Source organism: Channa argus, unplaced genomic scaffold (genome assembly GCF_033026475.1).
Source record: "Channa argus isolate prfri unplaced genomic scaffold, Channa argus male v1.0 Contig004, whole genome shotgun sequence".
Lineage (NCBI taxonomy): Eukaryota > Metazoa > Chordata > Actinopteri > Anabantiformes > Channidae > Channa > Channa argus.
In genome coordinates, this window is record NW_027125223.1 from 42,227 (window position 1) to 59,102 (window position 16,876).

General features: G+C 42.5%; 1 non-coding gene and 10 pseudogenes across 1 annotated transcript; all 11 read left to right on the forward strand.

The window, feature by feature from the left end:
• Positions 1-505: 505 nt before the first annotated feature.
• On the forward strand, positions 506-624 carry LOC137109622 (5S ribosomal RNA). Its single transcript, XR_010912296.1, has one exon. It is a non-coding gene; the product is annotated as a 5S ribosomal RNA (ribosomal RNA).
• Positions 625-7,834: 7,210 nt separating this feature from the next.
• Positions 7,835-7,953, forward strand: LOC137109702 (5S ribosomal RNA; annotated as a pseudogene).
• An 857-nt stretch (positions 7,954-8,810) lies between these two features.
• Positions 8,811-8,929, forward strand: LOC137109620 (5S ribosomal RNA; annotated as a pseudogene).
• A 595-nt stretch (positions 8,930-9,524) lies between these two features.
• On the forward strand, positions 9,525-9,633 carry LOC137109986 (5S ribosomal RNA; annotated as a pseudogene).
• Positions 9,634-9,884: 251 nt separating this feature from the next.
• Positions 9,885-10,003, forward strand: LOC137109867 (5S ribosomal RNA; annotated as a pseudogene).
• An 858-nt stretch (positions 10,004-10,861) lies between these two features.
• On the forward strand, positions 10,862-10,980 carry LOC137109621 (5S ribosomal RNA; annotated as a pseudogene).
• An 836-nt stretch (positions 10,981-11,816) lies between these two features.
• LOC137109623 (5S ribosomal RNA) lies at positions 11,817-11,935 on the forward strand (annotated as a pseudogene).
• A 1,831-nt stretch (positions 11,936-13,766) lies between these two features.
• Positions 13,767-13,875, forward strand: LOC137109987 (5S ribosomal RNA; annotated as a pseudogene).
• An 857-nt stretch (positions 13,876-14,732) lies between these two features.
• Positions 14,733-14,851, forward strand: LOC137109640 (5S ribosomal RNA; annotated as a pseudogene).
• A 617-nt stretch (positions 14,852-15,468) lies between these two features.
• Positions 15,469-15,587, forward strand: LOC137109765 (5S ribosomal RNA; annotated as a pseudogene).
• An 868-nt stretch (positions 15,588-16,455) lies between these two features.
• LOC137109624 (5S ribosomal RNA) lies at positions 16,456-16,574 on the forward strand (annotated as a pseudogene).
• The last annotated feature ends 302 nt before the right edge of the window (positions 16,575-16,876 follow it).

Here is a 16,876-nt window from a genome sequence, read left to right on the forward strand (position 1 = left end):
ATTTTGCATTTTTGAATTGTTAGGTTTTGTGCCGTGGTTTTGTCTATAAATTGTATATTTTGTAAATAGTATTAAATCTGTAGGGGTGAACTGCCATTTTCTTTGGACAGTTTTCACATTAGGGAGTTAGGGTTAGCGACTGTCTTTTGGTTTGTTTATTTCTATCAGGCTAGCTAGCACTTTCTGTGGGAAATGGCTTAATTTGTTTATTATGTTGGCCTTGGTTCGCCCTGAGTTGTAGTGTCATGTTTTGTTTGACACTTTCTTTCGTTTAAAATAAATATCATTCTGTTGGAACATCTCGATCTTGGATTTTGGTTTGGGGATCGGAGAGGGAACATGCTAATTTATCTTTGTATGTTGCACCCTGACCCCCTAGACAGGGGCGTAACAGACCAGTACAGTTATAGTACTTTGTACTTTGCCACATTTATCTTCTTCTTAGCAAGTTTCATGCATTCTGCTTCTCCAGCGTTTTTAAGAGCTGTTGATGATGTCAAATGCAGCTTACGGCCACACCGCTCTATAAGCGCCCGATCTCGTCCGATCTCGGCAGCCAAATAGGGCCGGGCCTGGTTAGTACTTGGTAGGAAGACCGCGTGGGAATACCAGGTGCTGTAAGCTTTTTTGCTTGGGTTTACGGGCAGCACAAGCTGGTGTTACTGCCTATTTATTCATAGAAATTGTTCTATATTTTCATCAAATTTTGTTCTTTCATTACTGTTTTGCTACTTTATTGGTTTGTCAACCATCGTGCTTCATTACTAGTAGACCATGTTACGGTCCTGGCCATATGTGTTGTTTTTATTTTGTTGTTCTTATAGGTGCCCTGCCTGATTGGCCGGATTGGGGGGCAGTACAGGAAGCTGATTGGTCCATCCTACACTTCCTGGAGTTTTAAAAGTACGGTTCCCAACAGCTAGCGAGGCTCTTTCTGGCAGCAGCACCTGTTTGCTGTTTTTGGTTCCCAAACCTGGTTGCAGACAGAGGTGTGGTTTCTCTCTAGAGCGAGCAGTGACGGACCCGCGCATGAGCCTGTTTTGGCGGGCTTTTTCAGTTTGCTTGTGTTTTTTGTCGTAATTTAACTAAATAGTATAGAGATTTCGATTTTGTTTATGTTACTAATCCCCCCGGCGGATTTGCTCCGTTCGGGGGCGCTTTCATTTTGCCTTTTTCTTTTTTATTTTATTTTGGTTTTGTTTTTTTGCCGAGTGTTACTCGATTCGCCAAGCTACGTAAAATGGAGAATGGCGGAGAAAGACGAGGTAAATTGACGGAGGACGCTGTGAAAATTGTGGCTCCTACCATGAGATGTCGGGGGGAAACGGCAATGCCAGCCGAAATAGAGTACGGAGCGGGAGGAAGCAAACGCCAGGCCGTGGAGCAGGGAGAGAAGAGAAATGGCGGGCAAGTTCCGGGCTTGTCAATGCAGAGGATTACTTCAGCAAAGAGGACGGGGAAAGGAGTGGATTTGGTCGGAGAGCAGCGGCAGAATAGGTTGGAGATTGATGGCATTTGTGTGGATGGAAAACATCAGGAGGAACGGGCGAGGATGCAGACGGAGATGAGCGGAAGACGGGAGACAATGAGAGAAAAAAGGTACGAAAAAGATTTGACTGTATTGGCAGAGGTGGTTGGTGAAGAGAAGGTGAAAACGATGGAACTGTTACGAGCAATACGTGATGTGTGTGGAGGCATAGTTGCGCTGCGTGAGACCGGATCGAATAAATATGAGGTGACGGTAAAAAGTGAAGCTGGAAAGAAAAGGCTACTGGATGGATTTAAAGTTGGTAAAGCGGTGGTAATGGTAAAAACATTAGCAATTGATGAACTGGTGGTGTCTTTTTTGAATTTGCCGGCGTATATAACGGACGAGGAAATTATGGAAAAACTGGACGTGTGGGGAGTGAGAGCGATCTCGCCTATTAAAAGGAGGATGTGGCCCGGGACTGATGTGGCGGACGGTACAAGATATATGAAGGTAAAGTTTAATGAAACTGTGCAGTCACTGCCCTACTCAGCGAAATTCATGACAGCTAATGGTCCGGAGTATTTTAGAGTAATTCACAATAATCAAGTGAAAGTTTGTCGGATGTGCTTACAGCCGGGACACATCGTGAGGGACTGTCCGGATTTCACCTGTTTTAAATGTAATAAACAGGGACATTATGCACGTGAGTGTGATGCCAGGATGCACAGATGTATGGAATGTCATAGCTCCACAGAGGAATGTCAATGTAAAAATATAGATGAAGGGAATGGGGAGGGTAGCAGGGAATCCATCTCCGAGGATGACAGGAGTGAGGTTAGACCTGTAGAGGAGCCAGAGCTGAATATGGGCAGCGAGAGTGAACAGGAGGATGAGGTGGTGTTGGAGACGCAGGGCGGTGACCTGCCTGTGCGGGAGGAACATGGGAGTGAAAGAGAGGATGTGTTGGGATCTAGTATGGATCAAGTGCTGGCAGAGTGGAGCGGGGATAGGGCGGGTCACCCTGAAGGGGGTTGGCTGAGCCCATCTTGGCTCGCTTCACAGAAGGTCCCCTCTCATAATGGAATACCACCCGCCCCTAGAGAGGAAGACTCGGATGCTGCCCTGCTGGCTCCCCAGGCTGACAGTATAGAGTCAGATTCGGAGATGGATGTTCAGCAGATAAAGCAGGTTAGAAAACGTCCACAGCAAGAGAAATCAGGGAGGAGTGAGGGAGGGAATAGAGGCAAAGGGAAAAAACAGCTTAGGAAATGACCTTTTTAATCGGTGTTTACTTGATAATGCTGCTTCAATCGCAAAATTTAAACGGGTTAACAAATATTGGGAAAATAGAGCAACTCTGTGGAGAAATGGCATGCGACATCTTGTGTGTCCAGGAATGTAGGTGGTCCATGGACAAAATAGACACTATAAAATCTTTTTGGAGAGGGGAGCTCTTTTACTCCCTCTCCTCAAACAAAACTGCTGGAGTGGCAATTTTTGTAAAGCCGGGTGTGTGTGAGAGTATTGTGGAGATTTTTAAGGATGGACAGGGTAGACTAATTGTTATTGATATAATACATTATAATAAAAAATATAGAATTCTGAATTTGTACGGTCCGAACAGTGAACCTGAAAGGAGAGGTTTCTTTGAGCGCTGCAAAAGGTGGACAGATGATCGCTCGGTAGTGATAGGAGATTGGAATGTTGCTCTGACTAAGGCGGACGTAGGAGTTAATAATAAATTTAAACAAGACATTAGTAGATCGGCTGTTTTTGTATGGATGGATGAGTGTGATTTGATAGATGCGTGGAGAGTGCTGAACCCCGGCACCCGGGCGTATTCGCGCAGGCAAGTGGTATTGGGCAGGCTAAAGCAATCCAGGATTGACCTGTGTTTGTTGGCGTCGAGTTTGGTGCAAGAATTAAATGAGTGTAAATATTGTTTTTGTTCCTGGAGTGATCATGCCTGTTTAAAGGTGACTCTAGGGGAGGGTGGTATGCAAAGGAATGGGGGCCTGTGGTGTTTTAACACTTCCCTCCTTGAAGATCAAGTTTTTAAAGATAAAATGAAGTCTTTTCTCTCTGCTCTATGTGATGAGAGTGATTATGTCGTGGATATCATTGAGTGGTGGGAGCGCACCAAATTTAAAATTAAAAAGCGTTGTATCGCTCTGAGCAGAGAGAAGAGGCTGAGGGAAAAGACAGAGGAGGCTGAGCTGAGACATCATCTAAAAGAGGAGCTTGAGCTTATTGAGGCTGAGTGTGACCGTCCCTTGGATGTCTATCTTGGATTGAGGGAGCAGCTGAGACGGTTAGATGAGAGAAAATGCAGAGGCGCAATGATCCGCAGTAAAGCACAACACATGTTGAAAGGGGAGCGCTGTACTGCTTTTTTTCTAGGTTTGGAAAAAAGGAAACAGGCAAAAACATACATACCAGAAATAAAAGACCTTGATGGAAACACACATACTGATATAGTGGATATTTTACAAGCAATACAAGACTACTACGCTAATTTGTTTAGCAAACAACATATTAAAAAAGCACAAATGGGCACAGTATTAGGAAAAATTGGCTGCTCCCTCAGTCACGAGGATGCGGCTCTGTGTGATGGTGACATTCAGATTGAAGAAGTGAGAGCAGCGATTGGAAGCCTTAATACATCTAAAAGCCCGGGTGTGGATGGTCTCTCAGCTGAGTTTTACCAACATTTCAGCAACATACTGGCCCCCGTCCTCTGCAGGCTATACTCTGCCATGCAGGAGGAGAACAGGTGCGCGGAGTCTTTTTTAAGGGGTGTGATCACTCTAGTTTATAAAAACAAAGGCGCCAGAGATGACCTGGCAAATTATAGGCCAATTAGTCTGCTCAATACTGACTATAAGATCCTCGCTAAGGTGCTAGGGTTCAGGCTTAAGGGAGTGATTGGCTCGATAGTTGGGCCTACCCAGACTTACAGCATTCCGGGGAGGGATATCGCTGACTGCATTTTGTCAACAAAATTCTCATTGGAGAATTTAATGGCTACAGGAGGTATATACCTTAATGTAGATCTAGAGAAGGCATTTGACAGAGTGAGTCACGATTTTCTCTTCGAGTGTCTGGGGGTTTTTGGGTTCGGCCCAACTTTTCGAGGGTGGATGAAGTTACTGTACAGCCGAGCTACTAGTGTCGTGAAGTGCAATGGCTTCGTGACAGATCCCGTCCCCTTAGAAAGATCAGTGAGACAGGGGTGCCCCCTATCAGCTATGCTCTATGCAATAGTGGCAGAACCTCTAGCACAGTCAATTATATCTGACTCTCAAATAATTGGGATCACGTCGCCCAGAGGAACTGATTTCAAAATAGCACAATATGCAGATGATATTAACATCATGGTCAGGGATGGGGATAGTTTGCGAAGGGTTTTGCAACATCTAGATGCATATGAGCAAGCTGCGGGAGCACGGGTAAATAAGGACAAATCGAGTTTGATCCTGGGGCCTGGTACTGTTCTTGGGGAGGAAGGCCAGCATTTTAAAAGGGGCGGGCCTGAGGTTAAAGTACTTGGTGTATATTTGGGCTCACAACCAGAAGACAGCAGTCGTAGATCCTGGGAAGAGCAGGTTGCGGGGTGTAGATCAAGGCTCGCACTGTGGAGAATGAGGGGATTAGGTTTAAAAGGGAAAATCACTGTAATAAATGCAGTAATTGTGCCGAGACTTGTCTACACCATGCAGGTTTGTCACCTGCCGAGTGATGTACTGGTACGCCTGAGCAGCGCTATTGAGGATTTTCTATGGAAGGGGAGAGCAATGAAAATTGCACATAAGACACTGGTCGGGCCGTACAAAAAGGGGGGACTCAAACTGTGTAATTTAAAAGCAAAATTGAAGTCATTAAGAATAAAACTGTTTAAGAAAATGCTGAGCCAGAAAACTAAAAACATATGGGAGGATTATTTGTATGATGATGTACTGAAAAGAGGTATGTGCGGCTTTTACAATCTATGTAGCGTCACACTCGGCCGGCCTATTGTGGGAACATGTCCACTCTTCCAGGAGGCGGCTGAGGCATGGGTGGAAATCCTGCCCCAGTTGGAGTGTGTAATTACATCAAAACAAAGTGTGTTAAACCAGCCCATCTTTGGGAACCCCTGCCTCAGCGGCCGAGAGGGATGTAAGGCCGGTCGGGGCATCTTGACTGAGGCGCTACATCAGATTAAAGATGTTTTAGACCAGACAGGGGCTCCTAGCCCTCTTGCGGTATTTAGTAAAATTAGGATGAAAGGGTTTAATATAAAAAAGGCTAGAGTTGTTCGATTTTGTGATGATTTATTAGAGCGAATGCCGCAAGAGTGGAAAGAGTGGTTGTCGGAAGTGGATGAGGATCGGGTGGAGGACGACGAGCTGGATTTTGCTCTGACCTGTGACGTCAAAAACAGAAAACTGCAAGATTTACAATCAAAATTTTGGTATAGGGTTTTAATTAACAAAATATTCCAAGAACCTACAGCAAACACTGCATGGTCTCATCTCTTTCTTACCCGTCCCGTCTCTGAAATTTGGTCAAATATACACAGTAAGTGGCTTCCCCCTGCAATAGCAAACTCAAACTTCCTGCTGCGTCACAGAAGGGTGCTGGTTTCTGTCGTCCTTCACCAGATAAGTAAAAGCACGTATGCGAGAACCTGTCCGGTCTGTAGGGTGGAAGATGAAGATTTTAACCACTTTATGCTATACTGTACAGTCACACGGGATTTCAGGGACTGGGTTAAAACGTTGTTAATCAATAAGTGTAAACTGCCTAAGTTAGAAGGGGAAGCATGGGACTGGGTGTGGTGCTTTGGGAAACAAAAAGGTGATAAAAGATGTAATGTTGGTTTAATCAATTTTTTATTGAGTGTAGCACGTCATGTGTTGTATGTTGGTAGAAATTATGCTTTGTATGGGGGGAAAAGGACAAACAGGGTGGGTTTTTTTCAAAATATGGTGACACATTACATGAGAATTCTGTTTTCAGTGGATGAGGATGAGTTTATAGCTAGGTGGGGGGCAAGGAATGATTTATGTGAGCTGGATGGGGAGGGTAGATTGCACTTCGATTTTGGGTGAATTTATTTAACCTTGTAGTATATGGGCGTATATATTTAAGAATGTATGTGTGTATGTAGGTGTATGTATATATGTATATATATGTGTGTATGTATATATATGTATGTATACATGTATATATGTGCATACAAATATGTGGAAAAAAGGGGAAGAGGCTTGCTTTGCTTTAATTTGTTTGATTTACTGTTAAAAAGACGAATGAATTTACTCTTTTTCTTTATGTTTCTCTGTATATAGTTAATTTTTATTTTGTAAAGTGTATTTTTGATAATAAAAAGATAAAAAAAAAAAAAAAAAAAAAAAAAAAAAAAAAAATAAGCGCCCGATCTCGTCCGATCTCGGCAGCCAAATAGAGCCGGGCCTGGTTAGTACTTGGTAGGAAGACCGCCTGGGAATACCAGGTGCTGTAAGCTTTTTTGCTTGGGTTTACGGGCAGCACAAGCTGGTGTTACTGCCTATTTATTCATAGAAATTGTTCTATATTTTCATCAAATTTTGTTCTTTCATTACTGTTTTGCTACTTTATTGGTTTGTCAACCATCGTGCTTCATTACTAGTAGACCATGTTACGGTCCTGGCCATATGTGTTGTTTTTGATTTGTTGTTCTTATAGGTGCCCTGCCTGATTGGCCGGATTGAGGGGCAGTACAGGAAGCTGATTGGTCCATCCTACACTTCCTGGATTTTTAAAAGTACGGTTCCCAACAGCTAGCGAGGCTCTTTCTGGCAGCAGCACCTGTTTGCTGTTCTTGGTTTCCAAACCTTATTTAGCATTTTTGAATTGTTAGGTTTTGTGCCGTGGTTTTGTTTATAAATTGTATATTTTGTAAATAGTATTAAATCTGTAGGGGTGAACAGCTTTTTTCTTTGGACTGTTTTCACATTAGGGAGTTAGGGTTAGCGACTGTCTTTTGGTTTGTTTATTTCTATCAGGCTAGCTAGCACTTTCTGTGGAAAATGGCTTATTTTGTTTATTATGTTGGCCTTGGTTCGCCCTGAGTTGTAGTGTCATGTTTTGTTTGAGACTTTCTTTCGTTTAAAATAAATATCATTCTGTTGGAACATCTCGATCCTGGATTTTGGTTTGGGGATTGGAGAGGGAACATGCTAATTTATCTTTGTATGTTGCACCCTGACCCCCTGGACAGGGGCGTAACAGACCAGTACAGTTATAGTACTTTGTACTTTGCCACATTTATCTTCTTCTTAGCAAGTTTCATGCATTCTGCTTCTCCAACGTTTTTAAGAGCTGTTGATGATGTCAAATGCAGCTTACGGCCACACCGCTCTCTAAGCGCCCGATCTCGTCCGATCTCGGCAGCCAAATGGAGTCGGGCCTGGTTAGTACTTGGTAGGAAGACCGCGTGGGAATACCAGGTGCTGTAAGCTTTTTTGCTTGGGTTTACGGGCAGCACAAGCTGGTGTTACTGCCTATTTATTCATAGAAATTGTTCTATATTTTCATCAAATTTTGTTCTTTCATTACTGTTTTGCTACTTTATTGGTTTGTCAACCATCGTGCTTCATTACTAGTAGACCATGTTACGGTCCTGGCCATATGTGTTGTTTTTATTTTCTTGTTCTTATAGGTGCCCTGCCTGATTGGCCGGATTGGGGGGCAGTACAGGAAGCTGATTGGTCCATCTTACACTTCCTGGAGTTTTAAAAGTACGGTTCCCAACAGCTAGCGAGGCTCTTTCTGGCAGCAGCACCTGTTTGCTGTTCTTGGTTTCCAAACTTTATTTAGCATTTTTGAATTGTTAGGTTTTATGCCGTGGTTTTGTTTATAAATTGTATATTTTGTAAATAGTATTAAATCTGTAGGGGTGAACTGCCATTTTCTTTGGATTGTTTTCACATTTGGGAGTTAGGGTTAGCGACTGTCTTTTGGTTTGTTTATTTCTATCAGGCTAGCTAGCACTTTCTGTGGGAAATGGCTTATTTTGTTTATTATGTTGGCCTTGGTTCGCCCTGAGTTGTAGTGTCATGTTTTGTTTGACACTTTCTTTCGTTTAAAATAAATATCATTCTGTTGGAACATCTCGATACTGGAGTTTGGTTTGGGGATCGGAGAGGGAACATGCTAATTTATCTTTGTATGTTGCACCCTGACCCCCTGGACAGGGGCGTAACAGACCAGTACAGTTATAGTACTTTGTACTTTGCCACATTTATCTTCTTCTTAGCAAGTGTCATGCATTCTGCTTCTCCAGCGTTTTTAAGAGCTGTTGATGATGTCAAATGCAGCTTACGGCCACACCGCTCTCTAAGCGCCCGATCTCGTCCGATCTCGGCAGCCAAATAGAGCCGGGCCTGGTTAGTACTTGGTAGGAAGACCGCGTGGGAATACCAGGTGCTGTAAGCTTTCTTGCTTGGGTTTACGGGCAGCACAAGCTGGTGTTACTGCCTATTTATTCATAGAAATTGTTCTATATTTTCATCAAATTTTGTTCTTTCATTGCTGTTTTGCTACTTTATTGGTTTCTCAACCATCGTGCTTCATTACTAGTAGACCATGTTAAATAAATTGTATATTTTGTAAATAGTATTAAATCTGTAGGGGTGAACTGCCATTTTCTTGGACTGTTTTCACATTAGGGAGTAAGGGTTAGCGACTGTCTTTTGGTTTGTTTATTTCTATCAGGCTAGCTAGCACTTTCTATGGGAAATGGCTTATTTTGTTTATTATGTTGGCCTTGGTTCGCCCTGAGTTGTAGTGTCATGTTTTGTTTGACACTTTCTTTCGTTTAAAATAAATATCATTCTGTTGGAACATCTCGATCCTGGATTTTGGTTTGGGGATCGGAGAGGGAACATGCTAATTTATCTTTGTATGTTGCACCCTGACCCCCTGGACAGGGGCGTAACAGACCAGTACAGTTATAGTACTTTGTACTTTGCCACATTTATCTTCTTCTTAGCAAGTTTCATGCATTCTGCTTCTCCAACGTTTTTATGCAGCTTACGGCCACACCGCTCTCTAAGCGCCCGATCTCGGCAGCCAAATAGAGCCGGGCCTGGTTAGTACTTGGTAGGAAGACCGCCTGGGAATACCAGGTGCTGTAAACTTTTTTGCTTGGGTTTACGGACAGCACAAGCTGGTGTTACTGCCTATTTATTCATAGAAATTGTTCTATATTTTCATCAAATTTTGTTCTTTCATTGCTGTTTTGCTGCTTTATTGGTTTGTCAACCATCGTGCTTCTTTACTACTAGACCGGTACCGTTTTAGTACTTTGCCACATTTATCTTCTTCTTAGCGAGTGTCATGCATTCTGCTTCTCCAGCGTTTTTAGGAGCTGTTGATGATATCAAATGCAGCTTACGGCCACACTGCTCTCGAAGCGCCCGATCTCGTCCGATCTCGGCAGCCAAATAGGGCCGGGCCTTGTTAGTACTTGGTAGGAAGACCGCCTGGGAATACCAGGTGCTGTAAGCTTTTTTGCTTGGGTTTACGGGCAGCACAAGCTGGTGTTACTGCCTATTTATTCATAGAAATTGTTCTATATTTTCATCAAATTTTGTTCTTTCATTGCGGTTTTGCTACTTTATTGGTTTGTCAACCATCGTGCTTCATTACTAGTAGACCATGTTACGGTCCTGGCCATATGTGTTGTTTTTATTTTGTTGTTCTTATAGGTGCCCTGCCTGATTGGCCGGATTGGGGGGCAGTACAGGAAGCTGATTGGTCCATCCTACACTTCCTGGAGTTTTAAAAGTACGGTTCCCAACAGCTAGCGAGGCTCTTTCTGGCATCAGCACCTGTTTGCTGTTCTTGGTTTACCAAACCTTATTTAGCATTTTTGAATTGTTAGGTTTTGTGCCGTGGTTTTGTTTATAAATTGTATATTTTGTAAATAGTATTAAATCTGTAGGGGTGAACTGCCATTTTCTTTGGATTGTTTTCACATTTGGGAGTTAGGGTTAGCGACTGTCTTTTGGTTTGTTTATTTCTATCAGGCTAGCTAGCACTTTCTGTGGGAAATGGCTTATTTTGTTTATTATGTTGGCCTTGGTTCGCCCTGAGTTGTAGTGTCATGTTTTGTTTGACACTTTCTTTCGTTTAAAATAAATATCATTCTGTTGGAACATCTCGATCCTGGATTTTGGTTTGGGGATCGGAGAGGGAACATGCTAATTTATCTTTGTATGTTGCACCCTGACCCCCTGGACAGGGGCGTAACAGACCAGTACAGTTATAGTACTTTGTACTTTGCCACATTTATCTTCTTCTTAGCAAGTTTCATGCATTCTGCTTCTCCAACGTTTTTAAGAGCTGTTGATGATGTCAAATGCAGCTTACGGCCACACCGCTCTCTAAGCGCCCGATCTCGTCCGATCTCGGCAGCCAAATAGAGCCGGGCCTGGTTAGTACTTGGTAGGAAGACCGCGTGGGAATACCAGGTGCTGTAAGCTTTTTTGCTTGGGTTTACGGGCAGCACAAGCTGGTGTTACTGCCTATTTATTCATAGAAATTGTTCTATATTTTCATCAAATTTTGTTCTTTCATTACTGTTTTGCTACTTTATTGGTTTGTCAACCATCGTGCTTCATTACTAGTAGACCATGTTACGGTCCTGGCCATATGTGTTGTTTTTATTTTCTTGTTCTTATAGGTGCCCTGCCTGATTGGCCGGATTGGGGGGCAGTACAGGAAGCTGATTGGTCCATCCTACACTTCCTGGAGTTTTAAAAGTACGGTTCCCAACAGCTAGCGAGGCTCTTTCTGGCAGCAGCACCTGTTTGCTGTTCTTGGTTTCCAAACTTTATTTAGCATTTTTGAATTGTTAGGTTTTATCCTGTGGTTTTGTTTATAAATTGTATATTTTGTAAATAGTATTAAATCTGTAGGGGTGAACTGCCATTTTCTTTGGATTGTTTTCACATTAGGGAGTTAGGGTTAGCGACTGTCTTTTGGTTTGTTTATTTCTATCAGGCTAGCTAGCACTTTCTATGGGAAATGGCTTATTTTGTTTATTATGTTGGCCTTGGTTCGCCCTGAGTTGTAGTGTCATGTTTTGTTTGACACTTTCTTTTGTTTAAAATAAATATCATTCTGTTGGAACATCTCGATCCTGGATTTTGGTTTGGGGATCGGAGAGGGAACATGCTAATTTATCTTTGTATGTTGCACCCTGACCCCCTGGACAGGGGCGTAACAGACCAGTACAGTTATAGTACTTTGTACTTTGCCACATTTATCTTCTTCTTAGCAAGTTTCATGCATTCTGCTTCTCCAACGTTTTTATGCAGCTTACGGCCACACCGCTCTCTAAGCGCCCGATCTCGTCCGATCTCGGCAGCCAAATAGAGCCGGGCCTGGTTAGTACTTGGTAGGAAGACCGCGTGGGAATACCAGGTGCTGTAAGCTTTTTTGCTTGGGTTTACGGGCAGCACAAGCTGGTGTTACTGCCTATTTATTCATAGAAATTGTTCTATATTTTCATCAAATTTTGTTCTTTCATTACTGTTTTGCTACTTTATTGGTTTGTCAACCATCGTGCTTCATTACTAGTAGACCATGTTACGGTCCTGGCCATATGTGTTGTTTTTATTTTCTTGTTCTTATAGGTGCCCTGCCTGATTGGCCGGATTGGGGGGCAGTACAGGAAGCTGATTGGTCCATCCTACACTTCCTGGAGTTTTAAAAGTACGGTTCCCAACAGCTAGCAAGGATCTTTCTGGCAGCAGCACCTGTTTGCTGTTCTTGGTTTCCAAACCTTATTTAGCATTTTTGAATTGTTAGGTTTTGTGCCGTGGTTTTGTTTATAAATTGTATATTTTGTAAATAGTATTAAATCTTTAGGGGTGAACAGCCATTTTCTTTTGATTATTTTCTCTTGTTTTCACATTAGGGAGTTAGGGTTAGCGACTGTCTTTTGGTTTGGTTATTTCTATCAGGCTAGCTAGCACTTTCCCACTTTCTGTGGGAAATGGCTTATTTTGTTTATTATGTTGGCCTTGGTTCGCCCTGAGTTGTAGTGTCATGTTTTGTTTGACACTTTCTTTCGTTTAAAATAAATATCATTCTGTTGGAACATCTCGATCCTGGATTTTGGTTTGGGGATCGGAGAGGGAACATGCTAATTTATCTTTGTATGTTGCACCCTGACCCCCTGGACAGGGGCGTAACAGACCAGTACAGTTATAGTACTTTGTACTTTGCCACATTTATCTTCTTCTTAGCAAGTTTCATGCATTTTGCTTCTCCAACGTTTTTATGCAGCTTACGGCCACACCGCTCTCTAAGCGCCCGATCTCGGCAGCCAAATAGAGCCGGGCCTGGTTAGTACTTGGTAGGAAGACTGCCTGGGAATAAAAGGTGCTGTAAGCTTTTTTGCTTGGGTTTACGGGCAGCACAAGCTGGTGTTACTGCCTATTTATTCATAGAAATTGTTCTATATTTTCATCAAATTTTGTTCTTTCATTGCTGTTTTGCTACATTATTGGTTTGTCAACCATCGTGCTTCATTACTAGTAGACCATGTTACGGTCCTGGCCATATGTGTTGTTTTTATTTTGTTGTTCTTATAGGTGCCCTGCCTGATTGGCCGGATTGAGGGGCAGTACAGGAAGCTGATTGGTCCATCCTACACTTCCTGGAGTTTTAAAAGTACAGTTCCCGACAGCTAGCGAGGCTCTTTCTGGCAGCAGCACCTGTTTGCTGTTCTTGGTTTCCAAACCTTATTTAGCATTTTTGAATTGTTAGGTTTTGTGCCGTGGTTTTGTTTATAAATTGTATATTTTTGTAAATAGTATTAAATCTGTAGGGGTGAACAGCCATTTTCTTTTGATTGTTTTCTCTTGTTTTCACATTAGGGAGTTAGGGTTAGCGACTGTCTTTTGGTTTGTTTATTTCTATCAGGCTAGCTAGCACTTTCTGTGGGAAATGGCTTATTTTGTTTATTATGTTGGCCTTGGTTCGCCCTGAGTTGTAGTGTCATGTTTTGTTTGACACTTTCTTTCGTTTAAAATAAATATCATTCTGTTGGAACATCTCGATCCTGGATTTTGGTTTGGGGATTGGAGAGGGAACATGCTAATTTATCTTTGTATATTGCACCCTGACCCCCTGGACAGGGGCGTAACAGACCAGTACAGTTATAGTACTTTGTACTTTGCCACATTTATCTTCTTCTTAGCAAGTTTCATGCATTCTGCTTCTCCAACGTTTTTAAGAGCTGTTGATGATGTCAAATGCAGCTTACGGCCACACCGCTCTCTAAGCGCCCGATCTCGGCAGCCAAATAGAGCCGGGCCTGGTTAGTACTTGGTAGGAAGACCGCCTGGGAATACCAGGTGCTGTAAACTTTTTTGCTTGGGTTTACGGGCAGCACAAGCTGGTGTTACTGCCTATTTATTCATAGAAATTGTTGTATATTTTCATCAAATTTTGTTCTTTCATTACTGTTTTGCTACTTTATTGGTTTGTCAACCATCGTGCTTCATTACTAGTAGACCATGTTACGGTCCTGGCCATATGTGTTGTTTTTGATTTGTTGTTCTTATAGGTGCCCTGCCTGATTGGCCGGATTGAGGGGCAGTACAGGAAGCTGATTGGTCCATCCTACACTTCCTGGATTTTTAAAAGTACGGTTCCCAACAGGTAGCGAGGCTCTTTCTGGCAGCAGCACCTGTTTGCTGTTCTTGGTTTCCAAACCTTATTTAGCATTTTTGAATTGTTAGGTTTTGTGCCGTGGTTTTGTTTATAAATTGTATATTTTGTAAATAGTATTAAATCTGTAGGGGTGAACAGCCATTTTCTTTGGACTGTTTTCACATTAGGGAGTTAGGGTTAGCGACTGTCTTTTGGATTGTTTATTTCTATCAGGCTAGATAGCACTTTCTGTGGGAAATGGCTTATTTTGTTTATTATGTTGGCCTTGGTTCGCCCTGAGTTGTAGTGTCATGTTTTGTTTGACACTTTCTTTCGTTTAAAATAAATATCATTCTGTTGGAACATCTCGATACTGGAGTTTGGTTTGGGGATCGGAGAGGGAACATGCTAATTTATCTTTGTATGTTGCACCCTGACCCCCTGGACAGGGGCGTAACAGACCAGTACAGTTTTAGTACTTTGTACTTTGCCACATGTATCTTCTTCTTAGCAAGTGTCATGCATTCTGCTTCTCCAGCGTTTTTAAGAGCTGTTGATGATGTCAAATGCAGCTTACGGCCACACCGCTCTCTAAGCGCCCGATCTCGTCCGATCTCGGCAGCCAAATAGAGCCGGGCCTGGTTAGTACTTGGTAGGAAGACCGCCTGGGAATACCAGGTGCTGTAAGCTTTTTTGCTTGGGTTTACGGGCAGCACAAGCTGGTGTTACTGCCTATTTATTCATAGAAATTGTTCTATATTTTCATCAAATTTTGTTCTTTCATTGCTGTTTTGCTACTTTATTGGTTTTCTCAACCATCGTGCTTCATTACTAGTAGACCATGTTAAATAAATTGTATATTTTGTAAATAGTATTAAATCTGTAGGGGTGAACTGCCATTTTCTTGGACTGTTTTCACATTAGGGAGTAAGGGTTAGCGACTGTCTTTTGGTTTGTTTATTTCTATCAGGCTAGCTAGCACTTTCTGTGGGAAATGGCTTATTTTGTTTATTATGTTGGCCTTGGTTCGCCCTGAGTTGTAGTGTCATGTTTTGTTTGACACTTTCTTTCGTTTAAAATAAATATCATTCTGTTGGAACATCTCGACCCTGGATTTTGGTTTGGGGATCGGAGAGGGAACATGCTAATTTATCTTTGTATGTTGCACCCTGACCCCCTAGACAGGGGCGTAACAGACCAGTACAAGTATAGTACTTTGTACTTTGCCACATTTATCTTCTTCTTAGCAAGTGTCATGCATTCTGCTTCTCCAGCGTTTTTAAGAGCTGTTGATGATGTCAAATGCAGCTTACAGCCACACCGCTCTCTAAGCGCCCGATCTCGTCCGATCTCGGCAGCCAAATAGAGCAGGTCCTGGATAGTACTTGGTAGGAAGACCGCCTGGGAATACCAGGTGCTGTAAGCTTTTTTGCTTGGGTTTACGGGCAGCACAAGCTGGTGTTACTGCCTATTTTTTCATAGAAATTGTTCTATATTTTCATCAAATTTTGTTCTTTTATTGCTGTTTTGCTACTTTATTGGTTTGTCAACCATCGTGCTTCATTACTATTAGACCATGTTACGGTCCTGGCCATATGTGTTGTTTTTTTTTTTGTTGTTCTTATAGGTGCCCTGCCTGATTGGCCGGATTGGGGGGCAGTACAGGAAGCTGATTGGTCCATCCTACACTTCCTGGAGTTTTAAAAGTACGGTTCCCAACAGCTAGCGAGGCTCTTTCTGGCAGCAGCACCTGTTTGCTGTTCTTGGTTTCCAAACCTTATTTAGCATTTTTGAATTGTTAGGTTTTGTGCCGTGGTTTTCTTTATAAATTGTATATTTTGTAAATAGTATTAAATCTGTAGGGGTGAACAGCCATTTTCTTTTGATTGTTTTCTCTTGTTTTCACATTAGGGAGTTAGGGTTAGCGACTGTCTTTTGGTTTGTTTATTTCTATCAGGCTAGCTAGCACTTTCTGTGGGAAATGGCTTATTTTGTTTATTATGTTGGCCTTGGTTCGCCCTGAGTTGTAGTGTCATGTTTTGTTTGACACTTTCTTTCGTTTAAAATAAATATCATTCTGTTGGAACATCTCGATCCTGGATTTTGGTTTGGGGATCGGAGAGGGAACATGCTAATTTATCTTTGTATGTTGCACCCTGACCCCCTGGACAGGGGCGTAACAGACCAGTACAGTTATAGTACTTTGTACTTTGCCACATTTATCTTCTTCTTAGCAAGTTTCATGCATTCTGCTTCTCCAACGTTTTTAAGAGCTGTTGATGATGTCAAATGCAGCTTACGGCCACACCGCTCTCTAAGCGCCCGATCTCGTCCGATCTCGGCAGCCAAATAGAGCCGGGCCTGGTTAGTACTTGGTAGGAAGACCGCGTGGGAATACCAGGTGCTGTAAGCTTTTTTGCTTGGGTTTACGGGCAGCACAAGCTGGTGTTACTGCCTATTTATTCATAGAAATTGTTCTATATTTTCATTAAATTTTGTTCTTTCATTACTGTTTTGCTACTTTATTGGTTTGCCAACCATCGTGCTTCATTACTAGTAGACCATGTTACGGTCCTGGCCATATGTGTTGTTTTTATTTTCTTGTTCTTATAGGTGCCCTGCCTGATTGGCCGGATTGGGGGGCAGTACAGGAAGCTGATTGGTCCATCCTACACTTCCTGGAGTTTTAAAAGTACGGTTCCCAACAGCTAGCGA